Source organism: Trachemys scripta, chromosome 14 (assembly GCF_013100865.1).
Source record: "Trachemys scripta elegans isolate TJP31775 chromosome 14, CAS_Tse_1.0, whole genome shotgun sequence".
Taxonomy (NCBI): Eukaryota; Metazoa; Chordata; order Testudines; family Emydidae; genus Trachemys; species Trachemys scripta.
Genome location: NC_048311.1, coordinates 5,880,157 through 5,895,983, shown reverse-complemented (window position 1 = coordinate 5,895,983; position 15,827 = coordinate 5,880,157). Strand labels below are relative to the sequence as shown.

The following is a 15,827-nucleotide window of genomic DNA, read 5'->3' as shown; positions in this document are numbered from 1 at the left end:
GTCTCCTTCCTTGGAGGTTTTTAAGGCCCGGCTTGACAAAGCCCTGGCTGGGATGATTTAGCTGGGAATTGGTCCTGCTTTGAGCAGGGGGTTGGACTAGATGACCTCTTGATGTCCCTTCCAACTCTGATATTCTATGATTCTATGATTCTATGACTCATGGCTGGAAATGTTTTCTGGGGTATGGGTTGAAAATAAATTGTAGTGTAGGAAAATTGATGCTGAGGTTTTAATCAGAGGGGTTGACCCCTCTCCCCTCCACAGGATCAATACAAGTATCCTCAGGAGACAGAGGAAGGAATAAAATCTATCACTTTGGCCTGTACTGAAAAGGAATGGGAATACCTGGAGATTGACAGTGGATTTTAGAGCATTAAATGCAGTAACACCTGCCACTGCTACGGTAGTGGATAAGTATCAACAAGTAGTTGCTGCAGTGGCAGCAGGAACACAATGGTTCTCAGTTATAGACTTAGCAAATACCTGCTTTGCCATTCCCTTACCCACTGAGTCTTGGTACAAATTTGGTTTCACTTACAGGGATAACAGTTGTGTTTTACAAGGGTCCCCCAGGGCTTTCATAATGCACCCACAATTTGTCACTCCCATGTGGTTAAGATGTCAGAAAAAATGACACCTGAAGACGAAAGAGGGTAATTTCCTCTGTTGATGATATATTGGTTTAAGGGAACAATAGAGAGGAAGTTGGTAGGATCACTGAGAATGTGTTACAAATCATCCAAGATACCGGATTCAAGGCTAGCAAAGTGAAGGCCCAATTGGTACAGCAAGAGGTAAAATATTTAGGGGACATTATTGGGAAAGGAAGAATGAACCCCAGGTGTACAACAGGTGGAACTGATTGGAAAATTTCCCACCCCCACTGATGTGGCATCCTTAAGAGCCATTTTGGGAACAGTGAACTTTGAGAGATTTTATTGAAATGTATGCTGACAAGAGTCGCCCACTGTATTTTCTCCTAAAGAAAGGGTGACAATGGGAGTGGGGCCTGATCAAGCAAAGGTATTACAGACCCTGAAACAGGATTTGGCCCAGGCCCCCACCCTAGCATATCCAAAGGTGGGAGAACCATTCATCCTGCAACTGCCTACTACTGATGTAGCGCTGGGAGAAGTACAATTACAGAAGCAAAGCACAGGGAAATCACAACTCGTGGCCTATGGGTCAAAAACACAGAATTACATGGAGCAAAATTTTACACCCTGTAACAAAGAGTGCTTGACCTTAGCATGGGCCTTGCAGCATTGGGAATATATAATTGGAGGACCCAAAGTACAGTCCCCACTGAAATACATAATATCGTGAAAAGCTCAGGAGGGGCAGGTATCTAATCCTAGGTTGGCACAATGGACTCTGACCCTTGTAAATCTAGGGATAACTGTAGAAAAGGAAAGGTACTATCCCCTGTATAATGCCTTATAATGCAAGGGCAGGAGCATGAGTGTCCCATTCCAGAGTATAAAAAGGTGAAGTGGCCAGTGAAATCATGATTTACCCTACAGAAAGCTCAGGAGAAAAATGCACAAATCTGGTTCGTGGATGGGTCTAGCTATTATAATGCTGGGAGAGCTAAAGCAGGATTTGGAGTCGTAAATGTAAATACAAACCAGAAACTGAAGGGACCAGTAAAGCCACACTCAGCACAAGCCGCAGAAGTGGTGGTGGTACTAAAGGTGTTACAGGTGGAGGATCAGGCAGCCACCCTGGCAATATTTACCGATTTAGACTGGGTGTGCAGAGCAGTAGTGGTGTGGCTATCCGTTTGAGCAGCTAGACATATGTGCACAGGAGATAGAAAGCCAGTAGCTTATGAAGCTAGGAGCAAGTGGCAGTTTTAATAAAGGGAGACACTTATGTAACACATGTGAAAGCACATCAGAAACCAGGGAGTGAGGAAAGATTTTGGAATAACAGGGCAGATGTTTTAGCCAAACAAGGGGCCCTGTTAATACAAAGCGAGGAAGAGGAGATAATCAGTGTAGCAACCAGAGTATGAAAACAGGTGACAAGTCTAGAGACATTGGATCTGCAAGCTGTACAGGAAGGGGACGAAGAAACTGAACAATTATTGAAGCAATAAACAATCAGAGGAAAATGGCATGTGTCATAACTATAAAGGGAAGGGTAACAGCCCTCCTGTGTACAGTACTATAAAATCCCTCCTGGCCAGAAACTCCAAAATCCTTTTACCTGTAAAGGGTTAAGAAGCTCAGGTAACCTGGCTGACACCTGACCCAAAGGACCAATAAGGGGCAAGATACTTTCAAATCTTGTGGGGGGAAGGCTTTTGTTTGTGCTCTTTGTTTTGGGGGTTGTTTGCTCTTGGGACTGTGAGGGACCAGACATCAATCCAGGTTCTCCAAATCTTTCTGAACAAGTCTCTCATATTTCCCACTTGTAAGTAAACAGCCAGGCAAGGCATGTTAGTTTTTATCTTTGTTTTCTCAACTTGTAAATGTACCTTTTTGCTAGAGTGTTTATCTCTGTTTGCTGTAACTTTGAACCTAAGGCTAGAGGGGATTCCTCTGGGCTCTTTAAGTTTGATTACCCTGTAAAGTTAGTTTCCATCCTGATTTTACAGAGATGATTTTTACCTTTTTCTTTAATTAAAAGCCTTCTTTTTAAGAACCTGATTGATTTTTCCTTGTTTTTAGATCCAAGGGGGTTGGATCTTGATCCACCAGGAGTTGGTGGGAGGTAGGAGGGGGGATGGTTAATTTCTCCTTGTTTTAAGATCCAAGGGGCTTGGATCTGTATTCACCAGGGAATTGGTGAAGAGTCTCTCAAGGCTACCCAGGGAAGGGAATTAGCACATTTGGGAGTGGTGGCAGCGGACCAGATCTAAGCTGGTAGTTAAGCTTAGAAGTTCCATTCAGGCCCCCACAATTGTACCCTAAAGTTCAGAGTGGGGAAGCAGCCTTGACAGCATGTACATAAAGATCCCAAAGAGTTACTGTTGGTCACTGAACATGACTCAGACCTTGGGGAACAGCCTAAAAGGTGGTTAATGCCTAAGTACGTCAGGACTGAATTGATTCAATATGTGCATGAGCAAGGGCATTTTGGGGTGGACAAAACTCTGGAAGGGTCAAAGATGCAGGATGGTGGCTCGACCTAAAGGAAGATGTAAAGTGGTGGTGTAATAATTGTTTGTAATGTGCTATGGTCAATGCAGACCCACAGGTACAAAAGGGTCCCATTGCTCACCAAAAGATTGAGGGTCTGTGAGCCCAGTTACAGATAGAGTATATTGGACCTCTCCTGGTTACCCCAAGGAACAAAAGTATTGTTTAGTAGATCCCTTTACAAAATGGATAGAAGCCATCCCAACAAAGACTAACCCAGCTTTGACTACAGCCCAGCAATTGTTTAATATAGTGTTTAGCCCAGGGGTGGCCAACCTGAGCCTGAGAAGGAGCCAGAATTTACCAATGTACATTGTCAAAGAGCCACAGTTATACATCAGCAGTTCCCCATCAGCTCCCCGCCCCCCCGCTCCCAGCACCTCCCGCCCACCAGCAGCCCCACCAATCAGTGCCTCCCCCTCCCTCCCTGCACCTCCCGATCAGCAGTTTCATGGCATGCAGAAGGCTTGGAGGGGGAGAGGGAGGAGCGAGGGCATAGCAGGCTCAGGGGAGGGGGCAGGAAGGGGTGGAGTGGGGACAGGGCCTACGGCAGAATGAGGGGTTGAGCAGTGAGCGCCCTCCAGCACATTGGAAAGTTGGTGCCTGTAGCTCCAGCCCCAGAGTCGGTACCTATACAAGGAGCAGTATATTAACTTCTGAAGAGCCGCATGTAGCTCCGGAGCCATAAGTTGGCCACTCCTGGTTTAGCCAGTGGGGGCTGCCCAAGGAAGTCAATTCAGACCAAAGGCTTCACTTCATTGGGGTAACTGTGCAGGAACTGTGTAAAATATTAGGCATTAAGCAAAGGTTCCACATTATGGGCCACCCCCAATCTTCAAGACAAACGAAACGAACCTACACTTCAATCTCCCTGGACATTTAATAACAGATTTAAAAGTAGCCATCCTTCAACAAAAAAACTTCAAAAACAGACTTCAAAGAGAAACTGCAGAGCTACAATTAATTTGCAAACTTATCACCATTAATTTGGGCTTGAATAGGGACTGGGAATGACTGACTCACTACAGAAGCAATTTTCCCTCTCTTGGTATTGACACCTCCTCGTTGGTTATTGGGAGTGGACCACATCCACCCTGACTGAATTGGACTTCTCAACACTGGTTCTCCACTTGTAAAACACTTGTTTGTACTGCTCAGTCTCTCCAACAGCACAGCTTCCTCCTACAGCTCCTGACAGGCGTACCCCCCTAACTAACTGGAAGGCTTTTAACTAGTTTCAGCCAGCCCCTGATTGTGTCCCAATCAACCTAGCTGTCTTCCCTGCCTTCTGGAAAGATCTTAATTGGCCCCAGGTGTCTTAATTGACCTGGAGCAGCTGCCATTTGCTTATCCTGGTAACAGGGATTTTTTTAGCCTGTGGCTAATATATCTGTCTCCCACTACTTTACTATAGCCATCTGGCCTTGCCCCGTCACATATCCCCCTCCCCCGTTCAACCCCATAGAGTTGGGCAACTTGGGATGCCAGGCAGTGTGCTAATGACAGACCATCAGTGTCGCCGTGGTGGCATCCAGCCCTGTGCCGTATGCGGAACTGGAATGCTTGGAGGGATAAGAACCACCTGGTGAGCCTTGCATTCTTTTCCTTATTCCACTGCATCCTCTGGAGGGGTGCATGATCCGTCACAAGAGTAAATTGCCGGCCTAAGAGGTAATAACGCAGTGTCTCCACGGCCCATTTGACAGCAAGGCATTCTCTCTCAACTACTGCATACTTCTGTTCTCTTGGGAGCAGCTTTCTGCTTAGATAGAGGACCGGGTGTTCCTCTTCTCCCACCATTTGTGACAGAACCGCCCCCAACCCCACCTCAGAAGCGTATGTTTGTAAAATAAATTCCTTGTTAAAGTCCGGGGCTATGAGTACGGGGTCATTACAGAGGGCCGTCCAAAGGCCTGTGAACGCCCCGTCTGCTGCGTAGGTCCACTTCACCATGTCTGGACCTCTGGCCTTCACCAGGTCTGTTAGGGGACTTGCTCTAGTGGCCAAGTGGGGAATAATATGTCGGTAGTAGCCTACCACGCCTAGGAACGCGCGGACCTGCTTCTTTCGGGTCGGTCGGGGCCAGTTTAGAATCGCCTCTAGCTTATTCATTTGGGGCTTCACTATGCCCCTGCCTACAATATATCACAGGTACCTAGCCTCTGCTAGCCCTATGGCGCATTTAGCGGGATTAGTGGGTGGAAGGCTTTTAACTAGTTTCAGCCAGCCTCAGATTGGCTTCAGTGTCCCAATCAACCTAGCTGTCTTTCCTGCCTTCTGGAAAGATCTTAATTGGTCCCAGGTGTCTTAATTGACCTGGAGCAGCTGCCATTTGCTTATCCTGGTAACAGAATTTGTTTAGCCTGTGACTAATATATCTGTCTCCCACTACTTTATTACAGCCATCTGGCCTTGCCCCATCACACTAATTAATTTTCATAATATCCCTGCCCCACTAGGTGAATATATATTGAAAAACATCTGGATAAAATTAAATTTTGAAAGAATTACCACTGAAACTGATATGCAAAAATCAAGAAGACATATATTAAATGGACCACATGTGGTAAATTGGATCATAGGGAACAAGTTATTATATCACCAATATGATGTCTAAAGCAAATTGAACTGAACCTCACCAGGTTAAATGTGTCCAAGGTCGTACCTCAATGGGCCCCATATGTACAATCTCTCCATAAGGGGTGGGCAGAATGGTTAAAATTATGGTATATAGAAAAATCCATAAGGAAAGGGACCCCAAGAGGAGTATTGGAAACTGTTTTGGGTGGAACAGGATTAGGAGTTGGGATACTGGATGCTACAAATATAGAGGTATGGGCAAACAAACCAAGTTATGTTACAGGTGAGATACAAGAATTGGGAAAACTCATCAGCGCATCCTTGTCAAAATTAGGAATGGAGCAACAGGGCCGGCTTTAGACACCTTCCTCCATGGCAGCGATTGAGCTGCCACCGAAGACAGTGGCGGGACTTTGGTGGCAGCTCCTTTGGGATGTTGCGGGGCCCTCTTAGGGGCGCAGGGTCCGATTCTGGGGAATTGGCTGAATTGCCCAAAAGCCGGCCCTGTAGGGCAACAATTATTTTCTAAAATACTGTCAGTACGGCAACAGCAATGTGAAAAGGATTTATTATTTTTAGCAGAGAGTATGGGATCAATACAAGAAAATGTGTCTTTAGCAAATAAGTCAGCAATTGGTCATTCAAATACTCCGGGAAGGCATGCAAGGCAATTTGCCTTTAGAGATAAAAAAGTTGTGTGGGAAAATGTTACAGAAGGGGAGAAACAATTAATGGTATGGTGGAAATTGGTAAAGATCAAATGACTCTACGAGCATATGTAGTAACTGTACACCCCAGTCTCACTAGTGATATATATCCAATGGTACCTATGGGAATCTAGTTAACAAAAAAATTGGTTTTGTATTCCGCTGACCATCACTCCTGGGCACATAAAGAACATCAACAATACAAAACTATTGACATGTTTCAGTGTGTGGCCCATGAAAATTTGGGATAGGTGTGTGAGGATCAAAATTTACAAGAAAGAAATGAATGTTTTGATGTTAAAGACAAAGATACTCAAAGATGTATGTTTGATATATTCACTGAACAAAAGTCAGCTCTTGTGTATGCAGGAAGGGGATGTGTTTGTGTTAGGAGTCGTTGACCAACGGTAATAGTAGATGATAATGAATTGTATTTTATGACTTATTTAGTTAATAGATGTTTTTGCAATATTACACAGTTTAAAAGTTGTGATTTTGAGAACTATGTACCTGTATGGACTGTAAACTAATTGAAGTTTAAACCGCAGTTGTATTACAATGTAATGCCTGTAACCTTAGGAATAAATATGGCCAGGAGAAGAAAATTGTTGGTCCATCCTATGTTACATTCATATTTACAATATGTTGCACAGACAGGAGAACAAATATGTATTGAAGTACAACATAATACAGAAATCACTCAAGTACTGAAAACGATTGCAGATGCAGGCCATCACTCTTGGTGGGAAACACTATTAAGGTGGTCACCTTCTGCAACTGGTATTCTAAATATAATGGTTCACCCCATTGTGGTGATCATTGGAATCCAATTGGCTTTGTTAGTGAGCATAATAGCTTTGGCTTGCTGGATGAAAAGAACTGTTTGGATAATACAGGAAGCTGTGATACAAAGTCAAATAAGGCTCTTGTTAATTATACCCAGGAGGCAAGCCCAAGCTTAGAAGGTCTGAGTATTGGACTCCTGTAATAGTAATGATGGCTTTGGTAAAAGTGTCATTAAGGAAGGGACTGTAAGGTCTGAGGCCTTTTTCTGCAGCCATATTAGAAAAGCAGCAGCCATGAGCCAAGAAGAAGAAAGTCACATCCTCACATTCCACCTAAATTACATTAAAACAATGTAATATCTGGCTGTTAAAAAGGTGCCCCTCCTAATAGTACCTACCATCACCAGATAAAGAAACAAATGTTAAGATGTTTAAAGAAAACTTTGTTTGATAGCAAGGAATGACTTATCAACAGTTGTGGTTGTGAAATCTCTACTTCTTTCTTGTTTGCCACTTCTCTATTGTTTATCTGTCTGGTTTCTGTCTGGTTCTTTGATTGTTTCTGTCAGTTAAATAACTAATTTTGGAAGATTTAAATCAGCTAAGGTGTTGGGATATGATTGGGTAAAGAATTATTTTGCAATATTTTAGGATTGGTCAAAGAATTATTTTGTAATACTTTAGTAAAATGATTGATTAAGGTATAGCTTACCCGGACTCAAGTTTCACTATATAAACTGAGGTCCAAGAAGGAGACTAGTTGGAAAAAGAAAGGAAAAGGAAACAAAAAATAAGCAAGAAAGACCTGGAAGATGAAGAAGAACTACAACAACTCATCTCCAAAACACAGCCCAAGAGCAGAGCTGCTAGAATCCTATGCTTTACCATGACATGCAGCAACCAGAACCCAGATGACACCGACCTTGCGTGGCCAACAGGGAAAATCGCATATTTAAAAACTCAGGACTATTCAGAAAGCTACAAGCAAGAACTTTATTTCCTGACTGGTGAATTACCATTGGCAATGTTGAAATGCTAATAGCGATCCTGGAGGACTGTCAGGGGGCCTGGGTCTGAGTCTGGCAGTATGGTCTAGTGGTGAGAGTCAGTGCCCGTATCGCCCAGTGGTGAGAGTCTGTGGGGTCAGTGATTGGGGAACACGGGCCCTCCCTGGTCCAATAGGTTGTAATCCAGGGCCCTGCAACTGGCAGGTGAGATATGTTGCATGGGGTAGATGCCACCAAGCCTGCTTCCTGGATCACTTCCTACTGCCACGGCCATCTTACCCCTCCAAATTCACAACAGGTGTCGGCTTATGGACCCACAGGGTGGGGCAGGTTCTCACTGACAGTGATCTGGAGGCTCTTCTTTTTCAATCATGGCCCACCATTCTCATTCTCCATGGGGGCCTTAGGCTGCTTGGCAGAGGGGTCTGGTCCCAGTGGCGTGAAGATCTTGCAGCGTCTCTGCAAGAGCGAAGAGTGCAGAACTGCTCCCTTGCTCTGTCTGCCCTGACTGAGCTGGGAGGCCCCCTTATGAGTTTTGCTTCCATTGTGAGCATGCCCAGCAGGTGTGACTAGGCAAGGTCTTCTGGGACCAGAGCTGCTCATTAACTCTTGGTTCCTCAGTGTGGGGCTTATATACCCCACACACTTACCCCCTTAGGCTAGGATCCAGAGGTGGGTCCTTTTCCTCCCACTGTCCTCCATCTCAAGAAAAGAAATCTGCATTCTTGTGTGCCTTTCCCGAGCAATGGAGTATCTGGAAGTCATAGGGCTGAACTAAAAGATAACATCCCATGATCCAGACATTGGTGTCTTTTCATGGAGTTTAGCCAATGGAGAGGGGCATGATCTGTGACAAGCAGGAAAGGGTTACCTAGGAGATAATAGTGAAGTGTCTCTATGGCCCATTTCACAGCCAGAACCTCTTTCTCGATCACTGAGTACTTCACCTCCTGAGGGAACAGCTTTCTACTCATGTATAGGATTGGATATTGTGATGAAGTAGGGAGTTTTCTTGTTGTTTTCAATGGTTTGCATGCAGAGGGTGTGGGACTCAGTTTCCCTGTGTGTTACTGATTTAACGAGGTGGTGGGACAGGGAGCTTGTTGTTACAGAAGACCAGTGAATGGCCCGAAGAATGGACACTACAGTGACTGGTGACTGGGAGACCCAGCGTGGGAGTCACAGCTGTTTCTGGCCAGTGGGAGGACAATGGTCTGCAGAGATTGGATCCAGCCAGTGGGGAAACAAAGGACGGATGAGAGGAGAGGCTGAGAGAAGAGGAGGCCCAAACGACCTGTTTACCTGGGACAGAAGACAAAAGACAGAGGTGGGACCAGGCCTGCCGACGGGGGGGCAGGGGGGAAGGAGGCAATTGCCCAGGGGCCTGGATGATTTAAAAGGGGGGAGGAGGAGGAGTAGGGGGTGGGAAGAGGCGGGGGTGGGCTTGGGCGACACATGGGCCCAGATGCCGGGAGTGGAAGGGGTGGGACCAGTGAGATGCTGCTCTGCAGCCCTGCGCAGTGGCTGCCTGAGAGAGCCTGGCTGGGGAGGTGATTTCCCCTCCCTGCCTCGACTCGGGTGCCAGGGTCCCTGGCAGCCGAGCTGGGCGGAGAGCAGAAGCCAGGCTCTCTCAGGCAGCCACCATGCAGGGCTGCAGCTGGAAGGGACCAGAGCAGTGACCGGGAAGGGCCAGCGTTAAAAGTGGCTCCCTCCTGCTCCCTGCCGGGGCTCCTGCCCACTAGGGAGAGCGGCAGAATGTGCCGGGGTGTGTGTGCAGGCGCAGCAGAAGGATAAAGTGTCTCCCCCTGCAGGTAACATGGGGCAGGGAGAGCACAGTGGCCCTGGGCTGGACATGGAGTGGGGGGGAACACGTGACCTGCCCTTTAGATCATGCCCCCCCCACTATGGGGAGGCACCAGTTGTATATGGGGTGCCCTCAGGGGAGGGGGCAAAATGGGGGTGGGAAGAGGTGGGGCAGGGGTGGGGTATTGGGGGAAGGGGCCTAGGACAAAGCAGAGGGTCAAGCATCCCTCAGGAAATCTGGAAGTCGGTGCCTTAGCTCCTAGGCTCCCACAGGGTGGTACTGGCGGTGGCGAAGGCAGCTGGGTGGGCATGTGGAAACTCTGGCCATGCTGGAAGAATGTGCCTAGTAGTGCAGCTGGCAGCTCGCTGGGCACCAGCTGGGGCCCATTGAGTGTTCTGTCCTGGGGCCCGGAATTGCTGTCGGCAGGCCTGGGCGGGATTTGGGGGACGGTGATATCGGATGCCCAGCGGAAAGGAGGGGGTTTCTGGGCTGGGAGGAGAGAGCAGCCAGAGCCCATCTGGAGGCTGGAGAGACCTAGATGTAGTATTCTGAGGGATGCCAGGCCTGAGGGTCTGAGAGTTTCCTATGCTGTGTTCAGATGTTCAATAAACCCTCCTGTTTTACGCTGGCTGAGAGTCAATCAGGTCTAGAGAGTGGGGTTGCATTATTCCCTGTGCGTGTAGACTCCCTGAGGGGGCCCATGCCAAGAGACAGGAGTGCTGAAGGCTCAGAGAGGTGCAGTTCCAGGAGGTGGAGGGGACTATGGCTTAACCCCTGAGATAGAGTGGACCCCAAAGAAGGGTTGTTGCACTGAAGGGGGTGTGACGTTGCACTCCATATGTTTTATGGAAATATACTAATGAGTGTGAATATAATGTAAATAGAATATGCTTTATGCAAAAGGTCTCTTGTAAGGTATCATTACAAAGCTTATAATCTACTGAGTGTGTTCATCCTATTTGTATGTATGTATCATTTTTGTATCTAAAACTAGAAATATGAAGTATATCTCTGAAGTCCTATTGTAATTATTCAAAGTATGGGCCATTAATGGTGGCTTGGAATCTTGATGGCTCCCATTGACTAGGACAATTGACTGTAGATGGTTTTGTTTACCTGCAAGCTCCACTGCATACATGCGGGCCAGTCCTGGAAGAATGGAGGGGGGGCTCACAGGACATGTGAACATGTCACATGATACTGGAATCCATCTTTAACCTGGTGCTTTTCCATTTAGAAGGAGGGATGGGAACCTATAGAGATACAAAGGATTCCCGCCTTGTGCCAAAGCTATAAAAGGGGGTGGAACAGAACAAAGGGGGCTGCCAGTCATGAGAAATCCCCTAGTTACCACCTGAGCTGGAACTAACAAGGATTGTACCAGGGGAAAGGATTGGGCCCAGACTAGGAAGGAGTCTAGTCTGTGAAAGAAGCTTATTAGAACATCTCTGAGGATGTTCTCGTATTCAATTTCTTAATGTATTAGGCTTAGACTTGCGTGTTTTGTTTTATTTTGCTTGGTAACTTACTTTGTTCTGTCTGTTATTACTTGGAACCACTTAAATCCTACTTTTTATACTTAATAAAATCACTTTTGTTTACTAATTAACCCAGAGTAAGTGATTAATACCTGGGGAAGCAAACAGCTGTGCATATCTGTCATAACTATAAAGGGAAGGGTAACAGCTGTCCTGTGTACAGTACTATAAAATCCCTCCTGGCCAGAGACTCCAAAATCCTTTTCCCTGTAAAGGGTTAAGAAGCTCAGGTAACCTGGCTGGCATCTGACCTAAAGGACCAATAAGGGGACAAGATACTTTCAAATCTTGGGGGGGGAAGGCTTTTGTTTGTGTTCTTTGTTTGGGAGAGTGTTCGTTCTCGGGACTGAGAGGGACCAGACATCAATCCAGGTTCTCCACATCTTTCTAAACAAGTCTCTCCTATTTCAAACTTGTAAGTAAATAGCCAGGCAAGGCGTGTTAGTTTTCCTTTGTTTTTCTCAACTTGTAAATGTACCTTTTACTAGAGTGTTTATCTTTGTTTGCTGTACTTTGAACCTAAGACTAGAGGGGAGTCCTCTGAGCTCTTCAAGTTTGATTACCCTGTAAGGTTAATTTCCATACTGATTTTACAGAGATGATTTTTACTTTTGTCTTTAATTAAAAGCCTTCTTTTTAAGAACCTGATTGATTTTTCCTTGTTTTAAGATCCAAGGGGTTTGGATCTTGATTCACCAGGAGTTGGTGGGAGGAAGGATGGTTAATTTCTCCTTGTTTTAGATCCCAGGGGGGTTGGAACTGTATTCACCAGGAGTTGGTGGGAGGAAGGAGGGGGGATGGTTAATTTCTCCTTGTTTTAGATCCCAAGGGGATTAGATCTGTGTTCACCAGGAGTTGGTGGGAGGAAGGAGGGGGGATGGTTAATTTCTCCTTGTTTTAAGATCCAAGGGGTTTGGATCTGTACTCACCAGGGAATTGGTGAAAGGTTTTTCAAGGCTTCCCAGGAAGGGAATTCATTGAAATGGTGGCAGCGGAACCAGAGCTAAGCTGGTAGTTAAGCTTAGAAGTTTTCATGCAGGCCCCTACATTTGTACCCTAAAGTTCAAAGTGGGGATCCAGCCTTGACAATATCTCTCTATCAGTGTTATAGAGGGTGGACAATTTATGAGTTTACCCTGTATAAGCTTTATATAGAGTAAAAGGGATTTATTTGTGGTTTGGATCCCATTTGGAGCTGGGTGTCTGGCTGCTGGAGACAGGAGTACTTGCTGAGCTGTTTTCAGTTAAGTTTGCAGCTTTGGGGGCATTGTTCAGACCCTGCATCTGTGTTGCAGCAGGTTAGCAATCTGGCTCAACCAGACAGGGCTCTGGAGTCCCAAGCTGGCAGGGAAAACGGGCTCAGAGGTAATATCAGCACATCAGGTGACAGTCCCAAGGGTATCTCTGTGACCGAACCCATCACAGGGGGTTCCACCCAGGGACTGTATGGAGCCGAGAGAGAGCACAAGTCCTGTGAGTTCCTCACAGATGTCCTTAGCCTCTTCAGACAGCACAACCCTGAGGTCCACTTCTGACGTGTCCGTTTGCAAAATGAATTGCTTAGTGAAGTTGTGGTGAAAGAGAACTGAACCCTGGATTAGCTGGTCCTTTAAGGTCCTGAAGGCCTTGTCACAGGCTTCCGACCATTGCACCTCCTTGGGGTTGGTGTCTTTCACCAGGTCAGTAAGGGGGGCCACTATTGTGGTGAAGTCCCATATAAACTGCCTGTAATAGCTGGGCAAGCCTGGAAGAGTCATATCTGCTTTTTGGTTGACGGTATTGGACAATCTGTCAGCACCTGAACTTTTTCCACCGGGGGTACAGCCAGCACCGCTGCATGCTGTACCAGAAATACATCACCTTTCTCTATCCTAGGTGGCATTTGGCTGGGTTCGCTGAATGCCATAACACCACACAATTCCTAACAGGGCCCCAAACAGCAGGGCCGATAGTGTAACCCACACACTTCCTGGGTGTGGTGTTCTATCCCATCTAGTGGCACCGAGACCACTTAGAAGAGAGCAATTAACGAGTCTGCTCTACAGCCTTAGCTAACAGCCAGTTGGCTTTTAGCTCATGCACTAAGGTCCAGAGATCCCTGGTTCAATCCCACCTGCCAACGACTGGCATCTGTCGGTGTTACAATAGCACACTGTACACCACAACGCATTATTGTGGCTCACTGCTAAAGTGCTCTTTCCATGCCTCCCTCAGGTGAAATGAGAAATACCGCAGCAATAGCCATGCAAATCAGTTGGAAAAAAAGCAAGTGAAAAATGTCCTGACCCAGGAAACAAATCTGGGCTAGTGAAAGTGGTTTCTAATAAAGTTTATTTTAATTTAATTTAATAATAGTGCTGGTCTGAAACAGTACATATCTTCCATGAAAAAAATCTGAAAGAAATAGATTTTTTTTCAAAAAAGTTTTCTGGAATTTTTTTAATTCAATTTGATTCACAATTAAAAAAATGGTTTTGATTCAATTCAGATTGAAACAGAATTTTTTTGCTTTTCAGTTTTCTGTTTTTCTCCCTCTTTCTTTTACTTACCCCCTTTTCTTTTCCATTTGGAAAAACACAGGAAGGGGAGCAAAAGTCCCCCCCTCCGAAAAAAAACACTAGAAAATGTTTCATTCTGGGTCCGTCAAATCAAATCTTTTGTTTCTCCAATTTCATCAAAAATTATTAAACTTTCTTTGATAAGTCATTTTTTTGTGGGGGGGAGACCACTACTGAAAAATGTCCACTAGCTCTAGCTCAGTGGTTTTCAAACTTTTTTTCTGGAGACCCAGTTGAAGAAAATTGTTGATGCCCGTGACCCAACGGATCTGGGAATGAGGGATTCAGAGTGTGGGAGGGGGCTCTGGGCTGAGGCAGGGGATTGGGGTGCAGCAGGAAGGTCAGGGCTCTGGTCTGGGGGTGCAGGCTCTGGGGTGGGGCAGGGGATGAGGGGTTTGGGATGGTTCAGGCAGGGGCAGGGGATTGGGGTGCGGGAGTGGGCCAGGGCTCTGGGCTTGGGATGCAGGCTCTGGGGTGGGGCCAGGATGAGGGGTTTGGGGTATAGGAGGGGGCTCTGGGTTTGAGGGGGGGCTCATGACTGGGACAGGGGATTGGGGTATGGAGTTAGGGCATGGGCTTACCTCCTCCAGCGGCTCCCAGTCATTAGTGCAGCCAGGGTGCAGAGGCAGGCTTCCCACCTGTCCTGGCACTGCGGACCGTGCTGCTCCCCGGAAGCGGCCACCAGCATGTCCAGCCAATGAGAGTGGGGAGCTGGTGCTTGAGGTGGGGGCAGCGTGTGAAGCCATGTGGCCCCCCCGCCTAGGAGCCAGACCTGCTGTGGCTGCTTCCGGGGCGCAGCGCGGTGTTGGAACAGGTAGGGACTAGCCTGCCTTAGCCGGGCAGCACCGCCGATGGGACTTTTAACTGACCAGAGCCACTGCGACTCAGGGCCTTATATTCCACAACCCAATACTGGGTCACGACCCACAGTTTGAAAACCACTGCGTTTAGCTGACTGGATGTCCGTAAGAAATTGCCCTGTGGACACTGTTTGTAAGTTGCCAGCCATGAAGCACCCTGCCTGCACTAGCCATGAAGCCTCCCTGCTCAGGAGCGGTGGGTGGGGGAGCACAGGGGAGATTCCAGGAGCCAGGTGTAGTGACGCTTCAAATTTTCTGTATCGTTTATTTTTTAAATTGCTCTGCATAGGAATGTGCTACTTACTGTGTACTGAGCATGCTCAGTTCATCTGCTGACACCACTGCCCTTCACCGAGACATTATTAGCCATAAAATTCTGCAGACTGCTTTTGACAGGGATTAAAAAAAGGGCGAATCAGAGCAGGGGGGTGGCCAATGTCTGAGAAGGGGGTGAACTTTTACTGGTCAAAGGGGCCAAGCAGCTGGAGGCAGCATTAGGAGAGGGGCTAAATGGCAAAATCAGGGATGAGGGGGGGAGTAGGCGGAGTTAAGCCCAGGAGTGAGGCTCCGGCAGAGGGTGTCAGAGGGCAAAACCCGGCACAGGGGTAGCAGTTACCCCAGTTTCTTACAATCTAACATTCCCACGCGGAGCAGTTTACTACACTATACCGGCAGGGGTGCAGCATCCTGCAGGGGTTTGAGACTGCTGCAGGGAGCGGAGCAGCAAATAAAAGGGCTCTGGGGCTCATGGGCTCCTGAGAGGCTGCCCGGAGGCGTCCTGGATAGCAGTCGGGGGTAGGTTTCTCTGCGGCTCTGTCTCTGGTTCAATCGCTCTGGAGGAT

The 15,827-nt window shown here is 47.0% G+C and overlaps 1 protein-coding gene across 1 annotated transcript in view; it reads left to right on the top strand.

The window, feature by feature from the left end:
• The window catches only part of LOC117887172 (zinc finger protein 501-like), a 1,015,593-nt gene that overhangs the window by 697,910 nt on the left and 301,856 nt on the right, over nucleotides 1-15,827 (top strand). The window lies entirely within an intron of this gene.